The sequence below is a fragment of the Papio anubis genome, chromosome X (assembly GCF_008728515.1).
Source record: "Papio anubis isolate 15944 chromosome X, Panubis1.0, whole genome shotgun sequence".
NCBI lineage: Eukaryota > Metazoa > Chordata > Mammalia > Primates > Cercopithecidae > Papio > Papio anubis.
The window spans coordinates 107,775,997-107,802,409 of NC_044996.1; the positions used below are offsets into that span (position 1 = coordinate 107,775,997).

At 38.1% G+C, this 26,413-nt stretch overlaps 1 protein-coding gene across 1 annotated transcript in view; it reads right to left on the reverse strand.

The window, feature by feature from the left end:
• Positions 1–26,413, reverse strand: part of XK (X-linked Kx blood group) — a 45,511-nt gene that overhangs the window by 4,859 nt on the left and 14,239 nt on the right. The gene's annotated exons all lie outside the window — the stretch shown is intronic.

Here is a 26,413-nt window from a genome sequence, read left to right on the forward strand (position 1 = left end):
GTCGTCTAATAGTTGTCTCCCTTTATTGGCTGCCTTCCCTTCCCCACCTCATTTCTCTTCTCCCGCACTCCTTACATCTTCCTCCCAAAATATATGCACTCAAATTCTTCTCATAGGGTCTGCTTCAGGGTAAGTCACACTAAAATACATTCCTGACCTCATCTGGGCCCGTCTGAATATGTAGAGTCCTTTATATGGTGTGTGTGTGTTTTTTTTTTTAAATTTATTTATTATTATTATACTTTAAGTTGTAGGGTACATGTGCATAACATGCAGGTTTGTTACATATGTATACTTGTGCCATGTTGGTCTGCTGCACCCATCAACTCGTCATTTACATCAGGTATAACTCCCAATGCAATCCCTCCCCCCTCCCCCCTCCCCCTGACAGGCCCCCGTCTGTGATGTTCCCCTTCCCGAGTCCAAGTGATCTCATTGTTTAGTTCCCACCTATGAGTGAGAACATGTGGTGTTTGGTTTTCTGTTCTTGTGATAGTTTGCTAAGAATGATGGTTTCCAGCTGCATCCATGTCCCTACAAAGGACGCAAACTCATCCTTTTTTATGCATTCTTAAATTCTGTGGGGAACTGAAGAAACGAGAACTTCACTGTTACTGAGAGTCAATCTGTCTTGGGATGAAAGTCCTTAGCATTTCAAGAAGTCTCAACTCCACCTGTTTATTTCTTAAAATGACTTATGGGTAATGGGTTTATCCAGTTTATAATAGAAGCAGAAGTTTGGGGAGACAAGATGTAGCTCATTTAAATGGAAAGTGGTATTACATTCCAGAGCACAGCACTGTTGGCCTTGAGTTGTACTATCTAAGATATATGATGCCAACCCATAAGTAGACTGTGGTCAAAACTGAAATATAATCACTTACTACAGGCTGCCAACATCTCTAAATACTGGCACAAGGAAGGATGGGAAGCAGGGCTATGAGTTAGGAAATGACAGCCTGGCTCTCGTTTTATTCTCGTCTCACCAGTTTAAGCTGAAAAAATGGCAACCTCTCTAGGTTCTGTTTTCTCACCCATAAAATTGAGATAATACCTTTCCATGCCTGCTGCTTAATTTTTAAAAAATATCTTGAAATGTTTATTTATTCATTTTAATAAACTTTATTTTTAGAGTAGTTTTAGGCTCACAGTAAAGTTGAGCAGAAGGTACAGAGATTTCCCATATATTCCCTCACCCGACACAAGCATATCAACAACCCCCAGTATCAACATCCCCCACCAAAGTGATACTTTTTTTTACAACTGATGAACCTACACTGACAGATCATTATCATCCAAAGTTTACAGTTTACATTAGGGCTTACTCTTGGCATTGTACATCCTATGGGTACATTGGACATTATACATTGGACAAATGTATAATGACATGTAGCCACCATTACAGTATCATACAGAGTAGTTTCACTGCGTAAAATTCCTCTGTTCTCCACCTATTCATCCCTCCCTAGTCTCCAACTCCTGGAAATCACTGATCTTTTTATTGTCTCCATAGTTTTATGTTTTCCAGAATGTTATATAATTGGAATCATACAGTATGTGTGGCCTTCTTAGATTGACTTTTTTCACTTAATAACATACATTTAAGTTTTTTTCACCATATCTTTTCATCACTTGACAGCCAATTTCTTTTTAGTGCTGAATAATAGTTCATTATCTGGATGTGCCATAATTTATTTATCCATTCACTTGTTAAAGGACATCTTGGTTGCTTCTAGGTTTTTACAGTTACGAATAAATTTGTTATAAACATCCATATGTAGATTTTTGGAGGGGCATAAGTTTTCAACTCCTTTGGGTAAATACCAATGGGTGTAATTTGTTTGCTGGATCGTAGGGTAAGAGCATGTGTATTTTTTAAGAAACCTCTCAACTGTATTCCAAAATGATTGTACCATTTTGCGTTCTCAACAGCTATGAATGAGAGCTCCTGTTGCTCCACATCCCCACCTGTATTTTCTTTAGTCAGTGTTCTGGAATTTTGCCAATATATTTAAGGTGAATAACATAATATTCTGATATACATATATACTATAAAATGATGACTATAGTCAAGCTAATATATCTATTACCTCATATAGTTACCTTTTCTGTGGGAGAACACTTAGCAAATTTCAGGTATTATTAACTATAGTCACCATGCTATATATTAGATCTCTAGAACTTACTTATCTGACATAACTGAAACTTTGTATCCTTTGACCATCATCTCCCTATTTCCCAGACCCATCCCTGCCCCTAGTAACTACTATTCTATTCTCTTGTTCTATCAATTTGACTTTTTTAGATTACACATATAAATGAGATCATGCAGTAAGTTTCTTTCTGTGCCTAGCTTATCTCACTTAGCATAACATCTTCCAGGTTCATTCATGTTGTTGAGAAATGGCAAAATTTCCTTATTTTTCAAGCTTAGTGATATTCCATTCCAATAGGTATATAGTAGTACCTCATTATTGTTTTAATTTTTATTTCCCTGATAACATATAATGTGGAGTATCTTTTCATATGCTTATTTGCCATCTTGTCCATCTTTGGCAAGGTGTCTGTTAAGGTCTTTGGCCATCTTTTTTAACCTGATTGTTTTCTTATAGTTGAGTTTTAAGGGTTCTTGGTACATTTTAAATAACAGTCCTTTATCAGATAAGTCTTTTGCAAATATATTTTTTCAGTCTGTGGTTTGTCTTTTTATTCTCTTGACAGTGTCTTCTGCAGAGCAGTAATTTTTTATTTTAATGAGTTAAGTTTATTAGTTCTTTCTTTCATGGATCATGCCTTTGGTGTTATATCTACAAAGCAATCATCAAATCCAAAGTCACCTAGATTTTCTCCTATGTTATCTTCTAGGAATTTTATAGTTTTGTATTCTGTATTTAGGTCTGTGATCCATTTTGGGTTAATTTTTTGTGAAGGGTGTAAGGTCTGTGTCTAGAGTTTTAAAAATTATCATTTCTCCATTGTATTGTTTTTGTTCTTTTGTCAAAGATCAGTTGACTGTTTTTATGTGGGTCTATTTCTAGGCTCTCTATTCTGTTCCATTGATCTATTTGTCTATTCTTTTGCCGCTACTACACTGTCTTGATTGTTATAGCTTTATCCATGCCTGATTCTTGAAATTCAATTCCATGTAATTCTGTCCATGTAACATAATTGTCTCTATCTAAATGTACAATTTAAAATGCATAGGAATAAATATTTTTCTTATTTAAGTTATGAACAAATGGAAAAACATCTATATTTGGTAGACATAAAAACTCTGAAGCTTTGGCATTTATTTGCCTGGAAGAGAAGCTCATTCTTACTCAAAGCGTCAGTTTTTCTCATAGTTTTTTGGCACTGACTTTAATTAATGATGCCATTCACTGGAAAGACTGGAATCTACTAATCAAATTTAAAAGGTAGAAACACCATTACCTGAGTTGACCGGGGAGTAATTGGACTGTTATTTTTCCTGAGAGGCTAATTCAATGGAGCATTGTAAAGCAGAATATATTAGTGATATACTTTGTGTATTACTTATACATGTAAGTGTGGTTACAAATTTCCAAACTCTAAGGATCCAGTATTAAATCATTTTTTCATAGTCCTTATGTTTTCTCCACTGTAAGAAAAATAAGTGCAGAAGATGAGCTAAACACAAATTATTACAATCTAAGTTAAGTAGTCACACATATACGGTATTTATATTGTTATATTTATGGTATTTTGACTCCAAAATATTTATTGCTTTAAGCAATACTATGGCCCACATAATTTTTTCTAGTATCTATCCATTTTTCTCTTGTTCAGTCAATTATTTCCAAATTACATCTTTTTCTCTATCAAGAGAATTAGGCAATTATTACCCGGTTGGTGCTTAGTAGTAATCAACCACAGAAACCTTCTGAGAATGCATAAAACATATTTTGAAATCACTGGCTTTAATCATCATTCATACTGTTGGGTACTCACTACAAAATGTCACAGATAGAAATGGGGTCAGGGAGGGAGACACATTTGGGAGATAAGAAGCTTGTACAAAATGATTCCAATGTACATTTCCAGCTCTAGACTTAAGCTGTCATCTAATGAATGACGAGGATGATGCTCATGCAAATACCTACTGATTCAGACTTAAATGGAGAAAAGTTACCTGACAATATTTCCCAACCTTATCTTCACAGAGCCAATACAAAAGGGGATAAATTGGCAGTATTGCCTATTTAAGTGGCATTTCACAGAAGTCTAACATCCCCTAGTAATCCTAATCTCATTTCCTAGGTGTGTGTATGGATGGAGGCATTTTGCTGTTTTCATCATTATTAGAAGGGAAGACATTACTTTAGGTAAAGCTAAAAGGAAGGCTTTGGCAATATTTCAAACCCTTGGCACACTCCTAAAGCTTCCTCCTACCCAATTCCAGCCAAATGAACTTTTTTCAAATGAACCTTCCTAATTCACAGAGAAATTAACTGTCACTAGGCATGGATTTGTTCATTTCCTGACTTAACACCAAAAACTTAATCTCTATGTAAAGTTATGGAGAATATTTTCTTTCCCAGAATTCCTTTTAGGAAAGGAATTTTATTTATAGGACAAGAGAACAGTTTGACTGTTGCTTTAGAGAGATAACACAAGCTGCCTATAAGATGGAGGATGGTAGATGGTTGCTTTCTGTATTATGGTTACTCTCTGTAGACACTGAATCTTCAGTAAAATGACTGAACTCATGAAATGCTTTTGTAGAACAGACTTTTCAAAAAAATTAGTGAATGACTTCAAAGAGGAAACTGGGGAAGCCAAAGGGGATATGGAGTGCAGTGGCAGAGGGAAACTGGAGGAAGTTAGCACAGCAAGCTTCTGAAAATTAGAATTTTCAACAGATTTCTGAAAGACAGTAATTTTTACCTGTTTTCTTTCAACTCAGTGAACAAAGAGTCTTTCTTACGATCTGGAGCCAGGATCTCCCCACCTGCACTACACGCTATCACTTGCCTCCTCAAAAACTTTGCTATATCAATTATCATCTTTCTCTTCTAAATTCTCAACTACTCCCTTAATCCTGACTCTTTTCCCCTAGTGTATGAATCTGCCTATGTAAGCTGCATCTTAAAAAAAATCCTTCATTGGTAAAAACACATAATTGTTGAAGACGTGATAGATGCATGGGGGTTCAATATAATATCCTCTCAATCTTTTTGTATGTTGAAAAATTTCTATAATAATGAAGCTATAATTCACATACATTTAAAGTGAACAATTTAATGATTTTTAAAATATTCACATATAAGTGCAACCATCACCAGTCAATTTTTAAAAGTTTTCATCACCTCAAAAAGAAACCCCATACACTTTAGCTATCAATTTTGCCCCCACTGGTCCTAAGCAACCACTAATACACTTTCTATCTTTAAAAATTTCCCTATTCTGGACTTTCATATGAATAATATAATAGAACATGTAGTATTGGGTGACTGGTTTCTTTCACTCACCATAATGTTTCTAAGGTTCATCCATGTTGTAGAACGTATCAGTACTTCATTCCTTTTAATGGCCAAATAATATTCCATTGTATGGATATACAAGACATTGTCCATCCATCAGTTGTTAAACATTTGGATAGTTTCTACCTTTTGGCTATTGTGAATAGTGCTGTTATGAACATTCATGTGCAAATTTTTGTGTGAACATATATTTTCTTTTCTCTTGAGTTTATAGAAGTGGAGTTGCTAGGTCATATGGTAACGTAATGTTTAATTGTCAAAGGAACTTCCATAGTGTTTTCCAAAGTGGGTTGCACCATTTTACATTTCAACCATTATTCTATAAGGATTCCAATTTTTCCACATCTTCATCAACATTTCTTATTATCTAACTTTTTAATTCTAGCCATTCTAATGGGTGTGAAATTGTATCTTGTGATTTTGATTTGCAATTCCCTGATGACTAATAATTTCCAGCACATTTTCATGCGCATATTGGCCATTTGTATATCTTTTTTGGTTGCTTTTCGTTCTTAACTATGAATCAAACTCATAACAGATTTCACATTGCTCTAAAGGTATCCCAAAAAGTGTGCCAGAATTCAAAGCCCAGATCTGCACAGACTAAATATATATTATAGAATAAAATGTTAAAAATGCTCAACATCACTAATCATCAGAAAAACGCAAATTAATGCGTTTCTGATAATTGATAATGAGATATCACTTTATACCAGTCAGAATGGCTATTATAAAAAAGTAATAAAAATAACAGATGTTGGCAAGGATGGGAGAAAAGGGAATGCTTATACACTGTTGGTGGGAGTGTAAATGAATACAACATCTATGGAAAACAGTGTGAAGATTTCTCAAAGAACTAAATAGAGAACTACCATTTAATCCAGAAATCCTACTACTGGGCATCTACCCAAAGAAAAATAAATCATATTAAAACGATACCTGCACTCATATGTTTATTGTAGCACTATTCACAATAGTAAAAATATATAATCAACCTATATGTCCGTCAATGGATGACTGTGTAAAGAAAATGCGATATGTAATGGAATACTACTCAGTCACAACAAGAGAATGAAATGTCTTTTGCAGTAACATGGATGGAACCAGAGGCCATTGTCCTAGGTGAACTAACTCAGAACAAGAGTCAAATACCATATATTCTCACTTAGTGGGAGCTAAATAATGTGTACACATGGACACACAGTGTGAAATGATAGACACTACAGATTTGGGAGGATGGTAAAGGATAAGAAATTACTTAATGTACATTGTACATTAAGTACATTAAGTACAATGTACATTATTTGGGTGATGGATACACTAGAAGCTCAGACTTCACCACTATGCAATAAATTCACGTAACAAAACTACTTGTACTTCTGAAATTCATACAAATAGAAAAAAGGAAAAGAAAAAACGGATAAAGTATTAGTCTTGTGGCCATCAACAAACATTTAAAACGACAAAAAAAGTACAATTTCATTTTCTCATGCTTTTTGAATTCCCTAAAAAAGGCATCAAAAAGCAAAAGATTTCCACGTTAGCATGGCAGATTAGCTTGTTTAATCCATTATTTCTGTCAAGAACAACTAGGTAAACATCTGTTCAAAGACATCAGAGATCTTCTAAAGCAGTGAGTACTCCTGGAGCTAAGACATTTGAAAGAAAAAAAAAATCTCTAGAGAAAATTCTGAAGCTCTTTTTCCCTCAAGACATTTTCCCAAATGAAAGTGAGTACTAAGAGACAAATAATATGAATACAACTTATAGCAATCTCTCAAAGCTGGTGGGTATGGGAACAAATATTGACATTCAGGCCCCATAATGATCCTAGTGTACACCCAAAGCTTTCTGGTAGAAACTCAAAGGACATCAGGAGTTAGGGTGACTAGAAAGAGATTAAGCCCTCTCAAAGACTGATATAGGTTTCAACCATCTCAAGTCATTACTGAGTCAAGTTGATCTGCATCTAGTCCATCTGGCTGCCATAAACAAAAGCAAAATCTTCCTGGAGAAAGATAGTTCATGCAGAACCTCAAAATTTCTCCAGTTTTTTCTTACAAATACCTGGCATTAAATTAAAAATAACATGGTATGCCAACAACAAAAAATGACCAAAATCCAAAAATCATCATAGATAATAAAAATAGACCTATAGGAGATACAGATTTTGTAACAATCTGACATGGACTTAAAATAACTATAATTTATATGTTTTTAAAATTGTGTGACAAAATTGGGAAATTATCAGAGACTGGAAACTATTTTAAAAATTCAAATGACAATTCTAGAACTAAAAAAAAATACCATAATTACAATTAAGAAATCAACAGATGGGTTTAATAGCAGATTAGATACAGCTATAAAGATAATTAGTACTCACTAGAAGGTAGGTCAGAAGAAAACACTCAAATGGAGAAACAAAAAGCATGAAAAACTTATGGTAGAGTGAAAATGTCCCAGATAGAGAAAAAGAGAGAGAGAAAGAGAGAGAAAAGAATGGCTCTGACGCAGTATGTGAAGCAATAAAGGCTGAGAATTTTCTCAAACTGCTAAAATATCAAACCACAGATTGAGGAAATGCTACAAAACTCAAGTAGGATAAATATGAAGAAAACCACAACTAAGCATATCATGTTAAAATTGCTGAACACCAAAGTCAAAGAGAAAGTCTTTAAAAGCAGTCAGAAAGTATAAGTAAACAGATGAACTTCAAAGGAGTAACAATAATGACAGAGGACAGTAGTATCTCAACAGAAATAATGGAAGCGGAAGATGAATGATAACCTAAAAGTAGGACGTAACACAGTCCCAAAGATGAAGGTAAAATAAATACATTTTCTGTCAAAACAAAAATGAGGAGAGGGAATTTGTCACCAGCAGATCTGCACTAAAGGAGAGATGCTAAAAGTAGTATTTCAGGCCCATAAGAAATGATCCTATGTGGAAGCATGGAGATACAAGAAGGCATGAACAAGGACCAAAAGGGTAAATACAACTCAGTTTTGTAATGAGTGAAAATACTTGAATAGTCTTTTCACACATGTGTATGCATGCACACACAAACGCATGCACACACAAACACGTACACAAACACATCCCCAAAATGGCCACTAAAGACACGAAAAGAAAATTAGTCCATTATTCATCAATAAATGCAAATTCAAACTACGATGAGATATTACACACCTACTCCATCACAAAAAGTAAAACCAAGTGCTGGCAAGGATATGGAGCAACTGGAACTCTCATACACTGCTTATGGGAGCGTAAAATGGTAAAACTGCCTGTGCAGTCTCTACTTAAGCTAAACATTGACATTGCTTTTGGTCCAGCAGTTCTACTCCTGCATATATATGCAACAGAACTGTATATATATGTGTACTAAAAGGCCAGCACAAGGATATTTACTAGAAGCATTATTTGTCATAGTCACAATCTGGAAATAACCTAAACATTAATCGAAAGCAGACTGTATCAATACATTGTGGTATATTCATACAATGGAATATTATACAGCAATGCTAAGGAACAAACTTCTGTTACAAACTACAACATGGATAACTTTCATGAATACAGTGTGAGTGAAAGAAATCAGAACTCTGATTCCATTTACATAAAATTTTAAAACCCAGGAAAAAATAATCTGTAGTGTGAGAAGTCTGCTTTCTGCTTAGTGGTTACCTTTCGGGGAGGTGGGTGAGGAAAGTAACTGAAAAGAAACATAAGGAGCCTCTTGGGGATTCTGATACTCTTCTGTTTCTCACCTTGGATTGAGAACTACATGAGTAAGTTTACTTTGTGATAAATCAATATTTGCCCTTATGATGAGTATAGTTTTCTGTGTGTCCTTTATACTTCAATAATAATATGTATTTGAAAAAACTAGGTACACTGTTACTATACTTAGTAGGCACTCAATAAATGTTTATTAGATTAGAATTTTTAAAGGCAAAAAGGATTATCATTTCATTGTTATAATGGAGTTGTTTCAGATATATTTTTCCCTACCCTGGCAAACTGCCAAGTAGAAAATAGACATGGCATAAACCCCTACTTAGATTACTACAGCAAAACTCATTCTGCAATATAACCAGTATGATGCCCTAGTATTGTTAAAAGAAAATTCTTAAAGTCTTAGTGACTAAGATCTCACTGTTACCAAAATCTCTCTTGAACATCTGTCAGTTTATCAGCTGTTTAGCCAAAAATTGAGGACTTTTCCTTCAACACATATTTATATCTTGTCCTCAGAATTGTGAGAACAAATACTATGGTCCATCACTCACAACCCACATGATGTGATTATAACTGTATACTCTATAATCCTTAGAGATCCTGAGTGATTTTGTTCTTTTCTCCCAGACATATTTTGATTTCTTGCCTAAGGACCTGGATGATAAGATCTCTTCCAGTGCATCTTTCTTATGCAAAAAATTATTACACTCTTATTTCATGCCAAGGGACTATTGTAAGAATTTTACAGCTATGAATCACTTACTTCTAACAATCCTATAAAGTAGATACTGTTACTATCCTCATAATAGAGATGAGAAAGTGGAGACATAGAGATGTTAAATAACTTCCCAGAGATCACTCAGGTTAACAGAGCTGGAATTCCAATCTAAGTAGTCTTGCCCCAGAATCATAGCCTTAACCAGTAGGCTCTTCTGCCTAAATAAATACAATTACGTCTATTTCCCTAGCAGTGGTCTCAGCTCCACATTTTATCTCTTTTGTTACTTGAAGGCAGGAAGGAGTCCGCTACCCTTAAAACTGCTCAGGACCTCAAGGAGTCTGGAGAATCCACCAAGGGTACTTTGAGGATTTGTTCAATTCTTCCTTGCTTCCACTGAGCCCAAATTTCATGTCTGTCTTCTATTATGCGAGTATTTCATATGTAAAGACCTTCTGAAATCATGCTGGTTAGGCACCCGAGAATGGGTAAGCCTCACTGTGCTAAGCTGGTTTCTGAGAATTGCCTCTCAAGGAATAACCAATGATCAGAGAGAAGTGGGGGCAGAAGCAGATCCCTCTATCTGCCCTAGCAACTTGTCCTCCTCCTTCCTTATCATCCTGCCTCAGGCAGAGAAAAGGGGCATCAGTAGTTGAACTACGCAAAAAAAAAAAAAAAAACCTTCCTTTCAATAGCAGATCAAGGAAGTAAGATCCTAGACTCATATATGGGGCCCTCTATCAGCAAAATGGAAGCAGCAAAATGGTATCTAACAGCAAAATGGTAGCAAGACCACTCAGAATCCCAAGACAGAATTTCTCTATTCTACTGCAGATTTTCAGGTAGGGCAAGGCATCACAAACCCTCTTAAAATGTAGCTACTCATGTACAGTGAACCTTGTAAATAATAAAGCATGGCCATTAGACCCTCCATGACTGAAGCAATCTCTCGTATTTTTTCTTTTGCCAACACTTGAACCATAGACACTCACAAATATTTGCATGCACATTCTTACCTCCACTAATCTTTTCAACTACCACAATAATCCTCAGTGCATTTTTCTTCCCAAATCTATCTTCCCTTCCCTCTTTTCCAAATACTTTATTTTTTGTTCTCCTTATTTTATGGTCATGTTTGATACATGTCCATGGTTGTAAACAACATGAAAGCCTTTTAGAAATAGGTAGGATAAAAAGAATGAAAAACAAGTGGTTTGGACCTTGCAAGGATATCACTTCTTCGATGTGTGATTATACCTACTCAGTGCCTCTAATTCTATGCAGCACTACCAAGACCTACTTACTTTACGGAGATGTGGGTGAGGAATCAGAAGGCCTATACTGAATACTGGATTATTCAAATTGTTATATAAGCAGCAGTTACATGTTTCACTAAACTCAAGCACAGCCTTGACAAGATACCCTTGTGTGGGGGTGGGTAGGAGGCATATGTCTTCCCACTAAGTACCACTAAGTAACTTCCATTGACTTGTGGCCACAAACTCCAGGAAAAACTCAGAGCCAACATCATGCCAAAGCCAAACCTAAGCAAAAACTCTTGGTGGGTGGATGGAAACATTCTCCCCCCTGGCACATTTGAAGGTGGGTTTAATTTAGGAGGAATGAATATGAACCCACCTTCAAGTCTTGCAGACTTAATATAATCTTATAATAGGCATAAACCATTATGCAATCATATGCACCATTGTTTAGGCTGCTACAGCAGCTATGTATACTACACTGACTATAGCTGAAAATGACCTCTGGTGCAGAAAACCATTAAATGGAATTGTTAGAAATGTAAGCCAATAAAGTAAGAAAAGTACCAGAGCATCCAATCTACTATCAGATATATACAAGCTATTTCTTTCTTGGATTTGCAATATGTGACACAGACCATAGATGGTCTGCAAAATCTAAAATATTTTTCTTCTATCCCTTTACAGAAAAAGGTTGGCCACCCTATAATAGAACACTTTTCTGCCACAAAAATGAATAAACTAAGTTTACATTCATCAATGTGTATAGTTCTCAAAAATATAATGTTGACTGAAAAAAAATGCAAGTTTCAGAAAGTTATTTGCAGTGTGATAAAGTTTAAAGACCTACAAAATCAATATATCCTATTTATGGATACAGTGCCTATGCAGCAAAGTTATAAATCATGCACAAGAATGATAGACTCTGAAATCATGACAAGGAAGACTCACAGGGTGCCCCAACTATACCATAAATTTTATTGCTTAAAAAGGAAAAAAATACATATCTAAAGCAAACATGTCATGTAAAGATTTGATAAAGCAAAGAGGAAAATATACATATACACACATATATATACACACACATATATATACATACACATATATATACACACACATATATATACACATACACACATATGTATATATTTGGAAATATATATATACACATATATATGTATATATTTGGAAATGATACATATATAGTATATACCTATATAATGCTTTTCTAGAGAATCCTAACATACCAACAGAGCTGTAGACTATTGAGCAACAATAAATGTTTTATTTAAACCATTAAGTGTTTGGTGGTTTGTTTTTCAGCAATAGCTAGCTGATACAGCAGAGACCTCTCACCCCCTTTCCAGGCATATGGCACCACAGTCTTTATTCACTCCAGGCTATTCCCTCAAGTCTCCCTCCTTCAGGAATATACAAATGAAAAACAGGCCTCAGTCACTATGCTCATAAATACTCCTAAACTCCAGGGTACACACAACAAGCCATCTCTAAGGGAGGTAAGCAACTGAGATAGGCCTATGGGTTCCCAGCTTCATAAGTCAGGGAGTGACTTGACTACCCTTGTTGCTAGCACCGTTCATCTTGAAATTCTACTTTAAGTGGCTTCTGGAAGGGAGGAAGTAACCTATCACCATAAATAAGTTACAGAAGATCCTCTTCTCTTCTGCCCCTTCTCCCCATGTAAGTCCTTTTAGAATTGGAAGGTATGGGTATGTGAGGTTGACTGTGGTAGTGTTAGTTTGTTACTCTCAGAAAATCCTGAGAGAAGAAAACTGGACAGTCCTTAGTGGCTTTTTTTCTGAAGGTAATATATTCAGCACATGGGCCAGATGTCATTTCTGGAGGAAAATGAAAAGTCCCACTTAATTTCTTATTATATAAGAAATAATTTCTAACAATGAGTACTTCACCAATAGAAGTGTCTTTTGAATACTGACAGCTCCACTGCTGAATATAATCAAGCAGAGGCTGGTGGAATACCTTTCAGGGACACCAAATAAGTGGTTTCTACAGAGTGTGCAAAATCAAACATGATGATCTCTTAGGTCCCTTCCATGTCTAACATTCTCCAACTCCACAAGAAGCAGTATTGGTTAAAACAACTAACATTGGGCCAAGTGTCCAAAAACTGGGTCTTGGTCTTGGCTTTGGGCCCTTAAACTTCCTAAACCTCAGTGTTGCAGATACTGTGGGTCTCCAATTTAATTGGTATCCTTCCTCTCTTCTTTCTTAAAGGCAGAACTCTAATTCTGATTAGGTGCTGCTCATCCTTCCACGTGTTCAAGGAAGATGATCCCAGGTTTGACCACTGGAGTAAATAAAGATTAATATAGACCAGTCTCCTAACTTATTCTGTGTCACAGACAAATACAAAAATTATACTATTTGTAATTTGTATTCATTGGGTTAAGAGGATGAAGCTGGTCTATCCACTCCAGGCCTTGCCCAGCTGTTCTGTAGGGTCAAGGATATCTACACCTCAGAGAAATCTGTAACTTCGTTTTCTATTCCTGTACCTAGAGATTGGTTTGGCATGGACATGTGACCCAATCTTGGCCAACGGAAACGGAATAGAATTATGTTGAAAAAAAGAGGCATTCCTCCCTAATAAAAAGAAGTACACAGGAAGAAACCTCCCTCTTCATCATGTCTGCATGTAATGTCTAGACCTAAAACTACCTGTAGATGTTTTAAAACATGGCTCCTGAAGTCCTGTGGAATACCACCCGTCAACAAGTGGGGTCTACGTTTTCTCTTCTTGAATCTAAGATCATGTGACTCCTAAATAGGATCAAGCAAAAATGATTCTGGTTTCCAGGCCAACATATTAAGACACAGAAAACTTCTACTTCGTGTCTCTTGGAATCCTCACTCTTAAGATCTAGCTTCCATGTTGTAAAAAAGCCAAGAGAGGTTCACATGGAAAAGAATCAAGGCCTCCAGCCCTCAGCCCCAGCTAAGCAACCAGTATTAAACAGTACCAAATTGCCAGCCCCTGGTCAAGCTGCCTCAGCTGATGCCACACGGAGCAAGGCAAGCCCTGTGGATACCTACACAAATTACAAAATCATAAGCAAAAGAAATGACTGCTATTACTTTAAGTCACTAAGTTTTATGGTGGTTTGTTATGCAGAAATACATAATAGATACATGGTCCTCTTGCAATCATCAGGGGAGACACCAATAAGAAACCAAAGAAGACAGATAAAAAGATGGAAAGTGCCTGGATCCTCGACACTGTTGTGCTAATAAGTTAGTCAACTGTAGGATCACTCTGCCTCTGAACTTATTATATGAGATAATACATTTTTACAATTTTAAATTGCTTTTAGTTGCATATTCTATCACTTGCAATGAAAACATCTCAAATGATACCCTCACTTTTTTCATCTATGAAATTGAGATTAATTGGCCGGGCGCAGTGGCTCCCGCCTATAGTCCCAGCACTTTGGGAGACCCAGGTGGGTGGATCATGAGGTCAGGAGATCAAGAGCATGCTGGCTAACACAGTGAAACCCCGTCTCTATTAAAAAACACAAAAAACTAGCCGGGCGTGGTGGCGGGCACCTGTAGTCCCAGCTACTCAGGAGGTTGAGGTGGGAGAATGGCGTGAACCCGGGAGGCAGAGCTTGCAGTGAGCCGAGATTGTGCCACTCCGCTCCAGCCTGGGCGACAGAGTGAGACTCTGTCTCAAAAAAAAATAAAAAAAAAAGAAAAGAAAAGAAAGTAATTGAGATTAATTTAACTTCCCTGCCTAACTCACAAAAAATACCTTCCGTGATAACAGTTAGGTTTTTTTCAACATTCACTGACCTTACATTGAGCAGTCATGTGTGTCAGAACTGGGCATGCACAAATGAGCAAGACAAAAACCCACAGCCACCCAGAGTAGCCCATGATCAATCGCTCTCTCTTTTGCAACAAAAACTTATACTCATTGTGAAAGCATGAAAAACACAGATAAATGGAAAGAAAAAAAGTACCCCATATTCTCGCTATCTCAGGACAACAACTAATTGATATTCCAGTGTATTTCCCTTCATACTTCCTGAAGTTTTGTGTTTTGTGTTTTTGTGTGTGAGTATACACATGCAAAAAAAGATGATGTTATGCCAAAAGTTTATAAGCTTACATCACGTAAAGCACCACATACAAACATAAAAAGCTATGCCTTCAACTCCCTCCTCACAATATTCCTCTATGAATATATGAATTAAAGCTATTATCATTAGATTAGTTCATAAAATACGGTTGGTCCAGAAAACAGACAAAAAATTAAGTAAGGTTTTTTCAGAATCTAGCCAATGTGTCCGGCCAAGGTAGATCTCTGGGCAGCGATCTGATCAAACAGAAGATGATTGCATCAGGTTATCAAAGTTCAGAGAAGTGTGGTATAAAATTAGACCGAAGAATCCTAGCCTATTTAGCCTTCCCCCAAATACAGCAGAAGTGAAATTGCAGGAGTGAGTTATTAAGAGTGCTTTCCTAGTAATCCAAGAGTCAATAAACACCTCTGAAATCACTAATTCAAACACCCTATCCTGACCACCACCTTCTACCCATCTGACTTGCTTGCTTAAGAGCTACTACGATTGTTTTTTTTAAATTTTTACCAAGTCCTCCAATAAAACAAATCCTCTATTTTCCCACATCCAGCTAAGAATACTTGGTGCAAAACTTCATTCATTCTCCTGCACAAACCTCAAACATGCTTATCCTTCAATTCTATCACATCATCTGTGACTGAAATTGTCCCTGGATGAACCTAGCTTTCTTTTTCACAGCTGCATATGCCTGGCCCACTGTGATTCAAATTATCATCTCTATTTAGATGACTACTCTCAAACTGAAGAGCTTGAGGCAAGCATCTGGGTGCAGGTGGTTCATTTGGGAGGTAAGCCTAGAAAGCAGAATGAAGGAGTCGGGTGGGAAGTGGGAGAGGGGAGGAAGCAAGGCTACTAAAGACTACATTTTAAAACTGGTTACCACTGTGGCAAATGAGGCTCATTCCCACTGGAGATCCACAGAGGATTGTGTAAATTGTACCCCAAATTATCCATCTAAAGGACAGAGAGGCTGAGGTCTTATCCATCAACTACCATCTCCTTTAGTTTGGGGTGGCCCCGTGGGCATTACCTTACCCACACTTCTCATCAGTACCTGAGTTGCATTCCCTGCCAGAGGAGAAAGGCCTGTGGCAGAAAGGAAGAGAAACACTGCAGTATGTGCTGCGACACATGCTCAAGATAGGATGTTGGCAATGTGCACAGAATCTTTCACCACAGATGCATGGACATACGTCTCAGAGCATCCAAAGCCTGCTATCAGCCTATGTATCTCTCTACACAGCTCTCTACACAGCCATTCCTGCCTCCATACTAAATCTTAAAAATCTCTTATGGTATGTCTTCTTTTAGATGTCCCACAGACACCTCCAACTAAAAATGACAGAAACTGAGAGGAGTCAGAAACACATCATGGATTTAAACTTTCTGAGAGAATTTGCTGATGGCAACAGCATGGGGCTTCCTCAAATGAGTGATTTTGCCAATGGATGAGGCTGTGAGGAGCCCTGCCAGGCTCTGGAACCCAGGCATCAGCAATTCTTCTTGAATTGGGACATGTCAATTAGACTGACTGTCCCACCCCTAAAGAATCGGTGGCACTCAGGCCTGTGCACTGGCATTTCCGCATTCTGTGGGGCTATGTAACTCCTGTTGTTGTTGTTGGTCTTGTTGCTTTTCAACTCTAGGATACAGGCTATCTGACAGGTCACTGACACATACTGCAAAATGCATTGTTCAACACAGGTTCAACTGTCTTCCCTCTCAAAATGTCATACAAGAAGTTTTGTTTCCAATTACATACTTATTTTGATAACTCTAAATAATCCTTAGTTGGTTCTCTTTTATTTTATTTATTTATTTTGTATTTTTAGTAGAGACAGGGGTTTCACCATGTTGGCCAGGCTGGTCTCAAACTCCTGACCTCAGGTAATCCACCCACCTCAGTCTCCCAGAGTGTTGAGATTACAGGTGTGAGCCACCACGCCTGGCCATAACATCTGTTCATTTCCTTATGCGTAAACAACAGGTTCACATCTGTATGAGCAACATAATTTTACCCTTTGAAAAATATATTTTAACCACTTTGGAAGTCATAACAAGATGTCCAACTGATTCACCTGTAAGAGTCAGGTAAACATTGCTGACAAGGAAGTGCACCTCGTGAGCAGTTAAAGCCTAGGCATGTCCTTTCTTCGCTCTCATAGGTGAATCCAGAGCACCAATAGAGCTTTGTTGACACCCTCGTTTTCTCATTTGAAATCCTCTCTACAAATTTTGTGTTTCTATTTTGTTCTGGTTCACTTACAATCATTAAGTTACTCCCCTTTACCATTGGGAGAGATGGTTTGAAATCCGATTTTAAGGTCTAACAATCTGGAGATCTAAGTGCATCCATGGTTTAGAGAAATCTAGTCCCTATTGGGTGACGGGCAACAGAAAGTCTGGTTTGTCACCCTTTTTGTTAGTTTATTTTTCTAAGCTCAAATCACTTAAGAATTTCATGCCCTTTGACAGGAAAAGAGCTATTAAAATCTGGACTGGGGAGATTTTCTGATTTTGTGTTCAATCTTGATCCATGCCTGAAATTGAAGAATTGAAGCTACAAACTCTATTTCTAGCTGTAGGTCTATATGTCTGTAATATCCTCACTCTGATTGTACGAGTGTATAATGTTTTCCTACCTATGCACAGTATTAATACGTTAGATTATAAAGTCTCCCAAATTAAAGGAGTTCTATTCTGATTGGCATATCTAGACAAATAACTGCTTATATAAATTGAATATAACTAGAATTTCCTAAAATACGCAAATTGTACTATTGATTTTTAAATGTGCTAGTCTAAAAAATATATTATCCTAGAAACCAACTCAAAACCATTTTAAGAATTCAGATTTATATAATTTATGTAACTCTTTGGCAAATAAGACTAGTTTAAGACTTTGAGTTTAATGTAAACATCTCTGATTTAATCAGTGTCATATTTAATACAAGCATATATTTTTATACTCTTGGGTATGTTTTTCCTAAACTTATACAGCTTTTTGATCAAATGAGCTAGAATTATTCCTGTCAAATATTTAAAATTACTTAAAAACTTATATCTATTTTTAAGCAACTTGAATCACTGTTCTGATAAATTTGTAGTTCCATAGTAATGAGGTTTTGTAGTATGTTACCTTGAAGAGCATTTCCAAAATTTTTAGATAACTGAAGATCTTGGCTATTCATTGGCTTTCCAGATCATTTCTAAGTAAGACAGAATTCTGAAAAATTGATCAGTAAGCACAGTTTTCATTTATACACCATTGCTTGTTATTCGTACATGCCACAAAGAGGCTTTATCTTTGGGTCTGTAAATGAACATTTTCATTTCTGCCACACTGTGGAATTAAATAAGGGAAGTATGTGGCTGGATAAAGCTCAGTGAAGTATATTCATGAGATTGGTTAGGCTGCTAAAATGACAGAAATTCACAATTATCTACTCCCTGGTTTTCTTTGTGAAATACAAGTAGCTGCTTAAAAGTTATTATTAATACAAGTGAATGAGATTACTAGGAATCTCAAGATAATGAAATTTTTATTATGGGCAAAAATGTATATTTCTGTTCTAAAGAAAAATGACTTGTTCCAGGATGGGAATGAGGAAGAATGGTGAAGGATAAAACCTGAGTGAATAAAGAAAGTTGTAGGAGGTTTGCAGAAAGAGTCTGAAACGGAACACAGTTTTGTGTTAACATTTTGCCAAATCTGGCTCAGTTTTGATGGGTTTATTTGTGAGACTGTCAAAGTAAATAGTGGGTTATTTAAAAGCAAATATTTCATTGAAACAAATCTAGAATTAGTTTTTCTGTGAAAATGAGTTTTCTTGGAGTATTGGTCTGTTCTTAATAAAAGGTTGTAAAAGATTACTTTTGGCGTGTATTTGTTTCCTATAACTGCCATAACACATTACCACAAACACAGTGGCTTAAAACAACAAATGTTTGTTGTCTTAAAGTTCTAGAGATCAGAAGTCTGAAATCAGTTTGGCTGGGCTGAAGTCAAGGTGTCAACAGGGGCATGCTCCCTCCAGAGGATCAAGGAGAGAATCCATTTCTTTGCCTTTTCCAGCTTCTACAACTGCATTCCTTGGTTCCTGCCTCTTTCCTCCATCTTCAAAGCCAGCAGTGCAGCATCTTGTTTCACTCCTCACATTGTCTTCTTCCTCTGTGATCAAACCTGCTGCTGCCTCTCCCTTATACGAACATTTGTCCCGGGCCCACCTGCATGACCTACAATACAATAATCTCCCAACCTCAATCTCTTTATCTGCAAAGTTCCGTTTGCCATATAAAGTGACATATATAGGTTTCAGAGAGTAGAAAGTGAATATCTTTGGGGTCATAATTTAGCCTAAAATATTACCTATGTAATCCTGCTCTAAAAGTAGGGATTCTGCATCTTACCACAATAACACTTTTTTCCCCTAACTTTATCTTGCCCTTGATTATTCTCTTCAAAAAAAAAAAAAAAAAAGTTCTCCATTAAGAATGTATTAAGGTCTTTTGTATGTTTATCCAAATATTGTACTGTCACTTTAATTAACAGATAGCCAAGCTACAACCATTCATGTACTCAGCCACCCATGATCCTAACTTAATTCTCAAATCTCCTAGCAATTTTGCCTTTCAAAATAAAATTCAAAAGTTTAAATGAAATAAAATGAAACTCTATAAATCTTTTACACTTAGACTTATCTTTGAGATGTCCAACAGAGTACCTAGAAAATAGGAAAGATTTGTTCTTTCACCTTATAAAAAGATAGATATTAGATAAAATTAGTTTTGCTGCTGTTAGTATTGATGAGTTGCATGGAAAAAAGTAAAATCAAAAGAGGTGGTCTCCAGCCTGGGCAACATAGGTTAGATCCTGTCTCTAAAAAAAAAAAAAAAAAAAAAAAAATTAGCCAGGCATGGTAGTGTGTACCTGTATTCCCACCTACTTGGGAGGCTCAGTGGGGAGGATGGTTTGAGCCCAGGAGTTTGAGGCTATGGTGAGCCATGATTGTACCACTGCACTCCATCCTGGGTGACAGAGTGAGACCCTGTATAAAAAAAAAAGAAAAAAAAAGAAAAGAGGTACTCAGCCTTCCCTAGATAAAATCTGAATATGAAATATATTATTAGTATAAACATTTCAGAAGTTCTAGATTGTATGAGAAGTTCCTAGAGATTTGTCAGTGCCCCCACTGTCCATAGTATGTTTCTAATTATCAGAGTCCTGCTAGTGCTTTCCTTCATGATATTAGGCAACAAAATTATGGTATTAACAGTCATCATTTCAGTAGATTTCTAAAACTATTTAGTCACAACTTTCCTTTTAAGTTTTATGAAGCATCTTCCCTCACGGCTTTTTAAGTTGAGGATGCACATCAAACCTTTTTATGGAGGTTTAGTAAAATACAGATGTCTAGAATCTACCATAGACTTACTTAAAAATATGATTAATCATTATGCTGACATACATTTTGTTCAAAACTTTTTTACATTGGCTTTATTATCTTATTTTGTATGTCACAATTTCTTCTTCAGTTGTATTATTTTTGTTATGTACTTCCACTGGACTTTTCACTTTATCACAAGTCGTAAGTGAACCATAGGCACTTTAAGTCTCTATCATCTCCAGATGCTTTTTTTTTTTTTTTTATTTTTTAATTCTTGTTGCCCAGGCTGGAGTGCAATGGTGCGACTGCGGCCTACTGCAACCTCCACCTCCCGGGTTCAAGCAATTCTCCTGCCTCAGCCTCCCAAATAGCTGAGATTACAGGCATGTACCACCACGCCCCGCTAATTTTGTGTTTTTAGTAGAGACAGGGTTTCATCATGTTGGTCAGGCTGGTCTCGAACTCCTGACCTCAGGCTATCCACCCACCTCGGTCTCCCAAAGTGCTGGGGTTACAGGAGTGAGCCACCATGCCCGGACGATACTTTTTTTTTTTTTAAGAATTGTAGTCTCTGGCCGGGCGCGGTGGCTCAAGCCTGTAATCCCAGCACTTTGGGAGGCCGAGGCGGGTGGATCACGAGGTCAGGAGATCGAGACTATCCTGGCTAACATGGTGAAACCCCGTCTCTACTGAAAATACAAAAAACTAGCCGGGCGTGGTGGCGGGCGCCTGTAGTCTCAGCTACTTGGGAGGCTGAGGCGGGAGAATGGCGTGAACCCGGGAGGCAGAGCTTGCAGTGAGCCGAGATCAGGCCACTGCACTCCAGCCTGGGAGCACAGCGAGACTCCGTCTCAAAAAAAAAAAAAAAAAAAGAATTGTAGTCTCACTTTGTGGCCCAGGCTAGAGTGCAGTGGTGCAATTGTAGCTCACTGCAGCTCAGAACTCCTTTGTTCAAGAGAGTCTCCCAACTCAGCTTCCCATGTAGCTGGGACTACAGTTACATACCACCATATCCAGCTAATTTTTAAAATATTTTTGTAGAGACGGAGGTCTCACTATGTTGCCCAGGCTGATCTTGAACTCCTGGCCTCAAAGGTTCCTCTTGCCTCAGCCTTCCAAGTTGCTGGGATTACAGGCATGAGCCAGTATGCCTGGCTCTCCAGATAGTTTTTGATTTACACTGATGCTTCCCTAAAGGCCCTACAATCAGCTACAGGAGGGAGATTTTTGTCTTCAGCAAAGAAGGATTGTCTTAGAGCACCATGAAAAAGGTCAGTACCTCAAGTACTTCAAAGACTAGGCTCTTGAACACAGGCTTCTCATGCCATCACATTGCCACATTTAAGACAATGGTTAGTGGACAGATCAGAATTACCGGAACACCTTAACTGAGACATATTTGTGTTCATAACACAGTTTAACACAATGTCCAGTGGAACAAGACCTAGGTTTGCAAAGTCCAAAGACTTATACTATAAAATCAGCACTTTTCTCCTAACTTGTCTGGCCTTCCCCAAATAAAGCACAAATGAATATTCTTGGGACTGAGTTATTGAGTGCTTCCCAAGAAATCCAAGAGATCCTAACACCTTGGTATTAAAGACTTTAGCTTATTTTTCTCAGAGGAGAACATTAAACACTTTCTCTTTTGAGACCCCTTTTTCAGGATACAGTAGAGGAAGGAGCCCCAGGCCATCATTCTACTGTGCTGCCCACTCACCATGTGACTTTACAAGAACTGATTACCATCACTGGGCCTCAGTGGCCTCAGCTGTATAATGGAGACCCTAAAAGAATCATGTCCTCTGAACCCTATGTACCCATTTTCCATAGAAATATTTTGTTAGGAAAAGAGCACAGTCATAATTATACATTTCTAGCTGACCTTTGAAACAATTTTTCCATTTTCCTCACTGGAAAGTGATGGGCCCCCAAGTAAACTACACTGTAGGAGACCAGAACCCAGTTCTGCCTCTTCTTTCAGTATGTTGTCCCTTCTTGTCACGAAGACTCCCTTTCACAGTTGCCTTGGTGAATTCTTTTTATCCTACATTTCAGAACTCAACAATCTTACATCTAACATGCCCCACTGATGCTAATTGTTTTCCTTAATATTTTTTGGTTTAACAGAAGTAGTTCAGCAACATTTTCACCAGTATTATGCTAAAGTCCTAAATATAAGAGGGATAACTCTGTTTTCATGAAGACTCTGAAGGAGAAACAATACCAACTGCAAGTCCTGCTTACTGCTTTTCGTTAGATTTAAAATCTAAATCTAAATCTAAAATCTAAATCTAAAAAGTTTGAGGACTGGTACAATGAACTGTCTGTTACCAGTCAGTTACGATAAGTATGGACATTGAGAGCTGGCATTAAGGAATCTGTATACATCTGATTTAGCCACATTTAAATTAGTGGGCTCACTTTTTGAACAAGGTATATACCAGTGCAGTTGTTAAACTTGAATGACAAGTCAAATATGAGTGGCATACTAGTAATACAACCACATATCAGTTCACAATGTACTGGAACAAGAAAAACAAGGAAGTTTGCTTGGTCCTACCCCAATGATATTTTGAGAAGCACTGCACAATATACTACTTCATTAAATGAGATTGATTGTTCTGAATACTGTGGACTTGTAATTAATTTATAGTGAAAGTAACAAACTCAAGTATCTCCATTAATCAGACAACTACTATAAATTAATGAAGTGGATCAAATATAGGACCTCATAGGGAAGAGTGTGGAAGGAATGTGGCAAACCAGAGGTCCAGTCTTCATGGAGCAGTAGCTAGTCATCTCTATGTGACTGTAATCATGTATACCCTCATTTCTACTTCTCAAGAGAGCCAGAAATCCAGACTTCCAGGTAAAATGTTATTGATTTTCAAATGCTACCAGCTTATTAATTTTCTTTTAAGATGTCTGCTTAGAACTAGCAAACCTATCCGCCATCCAGTTTGAGTTGTAAGATGCCACTTTGTAGACTGTGCTTTAGGAAATAATATATTAGAGATTAGCAGTGTCAGGGTTGTCCTTAGGGCCATGTGGAAGATGTGCTTGTCTAAATCCCAGAAGTCTTTCTTGCCATATCATGTCCACTGAACCTCATATTTCGAGGCACCTCATTGTCAAGCTGCTCACCCCACCACTGCATGATTCCTTATGGAGAGCCATGGAGCACTCCCAGCCTTAGCCCAGCTCCTTGCTTCCTCTTCTGTGCATTTGAGCTGCAAGCAGGCCTCTCTCTAGCAACTCCAGGTGGGGAGTCTCCTTCAGCTCATCACTTCATGGCGACAGCGCCCCCTCCCCTGGCCGAAGTGAAATATCTTTGTGTTCAGGACATGGGTTTCTCACAGCCTAGTTTTTAAACACGGGACCACTATTTACTTCATTCTCGGGACACTCCTGTGAATTAGCCAAAGGGCAAGCTGGGTCCTTCTGCTTAGACAGAGGCAGAGAGAGGGCAAGTCACAAGGCAGGAGGAGCAAAGGGGACACAAAGAGGAAGGGCTCTTCCTCTGCCAGGCACTCTCCTGTCTCTCCACAGGGTTCAGCAGGATGTGGCTCTCATAGCCAGTGGCCCAAGTGCCCAACAGTAACCTGAGAACCAGGCCCAGATGCACGCCGGGGAAGCCTGCCTGCATGTCTGGGGTTAGGGAAGGAGACAGATGCAGCTGTTTATTAGGGGTCACACTGTGCATATCCCAAGTGGACCCAATCTTTGGGAAAACTAAAGATAAGGGACTCTTATTACCGCTGTTTTACACATGAGCATGCCTGCCCAGCAGGAGTAAATGAAAGTCCAAGATCACATGGTCAGAAAGTGGTGAACTAGGATCTCAAACCCAGGTTGTCTGATCTGTTCTTGAATCTGGCTGGGCAGCCTCCTGGCCAGCAGGCAGCAGAATGCGGCCATAGAGGATCCAAAGAACGGGTGAAAATCTAAAATAAGGACATTCACAGGCAAGGGGACAGATTGCTACAACACTTGATGTGACACCTTTTTTAAACAGTTCAGAGCACAAGTTTTTAAAAGTACAGTACATGCTCATGAAGGCTGTTTTGAACATGGTTTGGAAGCTAGTTATCTTTGGAAAAGATAACTTGGAGGGTCTATGGAAACTGAATAAAGGTGGTAGCTATGGCAGTAGCTTCACCCACTTCATCCAAAAAAAAAAAAAAAAGTACAGTACATGCTTTAGAGGCCATCACTCGAGACAGAATTACACAGGTTATTTGTATACCTTTGAACCTGTTTTTGGCCATTGATAACTCTATGCTGTTCTATGAAATACATGATCATACACACATTATTTTTTCTGGGAATGCGATTGATAATTGTGTTTATAATGGAATACATTAACAAATAAGTTTTGTAATATTTTGTAACCATTAAGAATGATTGGATTGCATGTCCTAGGCCAGAGAGCTTTTATATAATGTTACTACTTAATTTAACAGTGTCCATAAGAGGATAGAAGAATATATTCCAAACAAAGTGTCATAGTACCAGTTACTAATCCCTGTCTCAAGTCTTTTTTGGAATGAGGCAGGGTACAAATAAATAAATAAAATAACATGACCAAAACTCTCTTTTGTTTTGCATTTTTCCTTGTGTTTTCCCCATCACTCCTCAATCTCCATGTAAAGCCTGTCCCATGAAGTTCATGCCAGCCAGTATGCAGTGTGCCCCCCTCCACCCACCCCTGTGGCCACTGCCCTCTGACTTCAGACCTTTGCTATTCTGAATAAAGCCTCCCGTACCTCAGTCAGAGTCTGCAGCTCCACCCCAGGTTCCAGCATCAGGTCGGGAATTTATCAAGCCTAGGAGGCCCCCAGCAACTCCCTGGCCTCACAAGGCCTTGCAGTTCAAAGCCAATGAGGAAGTCTCTATATCTTTATCACCAGTCAGCTCCTCCCACCAGGGCCAGTGCTCTCACTAACACCACTGGAAACTGCCCCTTCTATAATCACTGATTCAAACACCCCACCTATTCAGCTCTCTATGGGATAGCTTCTCCTAGATGTCTCACAGACACCTACAACCCAAAATTAGAGAACCTGAGAGAAGTCAGGGGCACTGTCATTAAAGACTTTAATAGCATGGGCTGATGGCAGCAGCCTGGAGTCTCTCATCCATGGAAATTTTTGAGGCTGGGTGAAATTGTTGATGAAGTCCTGCCAGGTTCGGAGACCCAAGCATCCCTCCTTCTCGGGCTGGGGCACCTCATCAACCTGATGGTGGGTACATCCTCCAAGAGGCATCTGAGCTGCTCATCCTTGTGCATGGCCCTCTCCATGTGTTCTGGGGTGATATGCACCCTGCAGCTGTTCTGGGCCTCCTTGCCTGCCTGCTCCAGGATGTTGGCCATCAGATACTAGAGAACAACAGCCAGGAAAACAGGTGTGGATGAGCTCAGGCACTGGGAATACTGACCTTCTCGCAGAAAGCCGTCCATGTGGCTAACAGGAAGCTGCAGCTAGGCTTTTGTGGAGCAGGGAAGAATCTCCTTTCTAAGGCTCCTTTTTGCCCTCACATGGTCTTGGTGAGTTTTGTTTTGATCAGCCCTCGTCGGTTTTCCCACTAGCCTGAGCCTCTCCAGGTACCAGTGCTTATTCCCGCCCATTGTGCTCCAGGCCCTCCTTGGTCAGGGAGCTGCCTTCATGACAACCTCAAC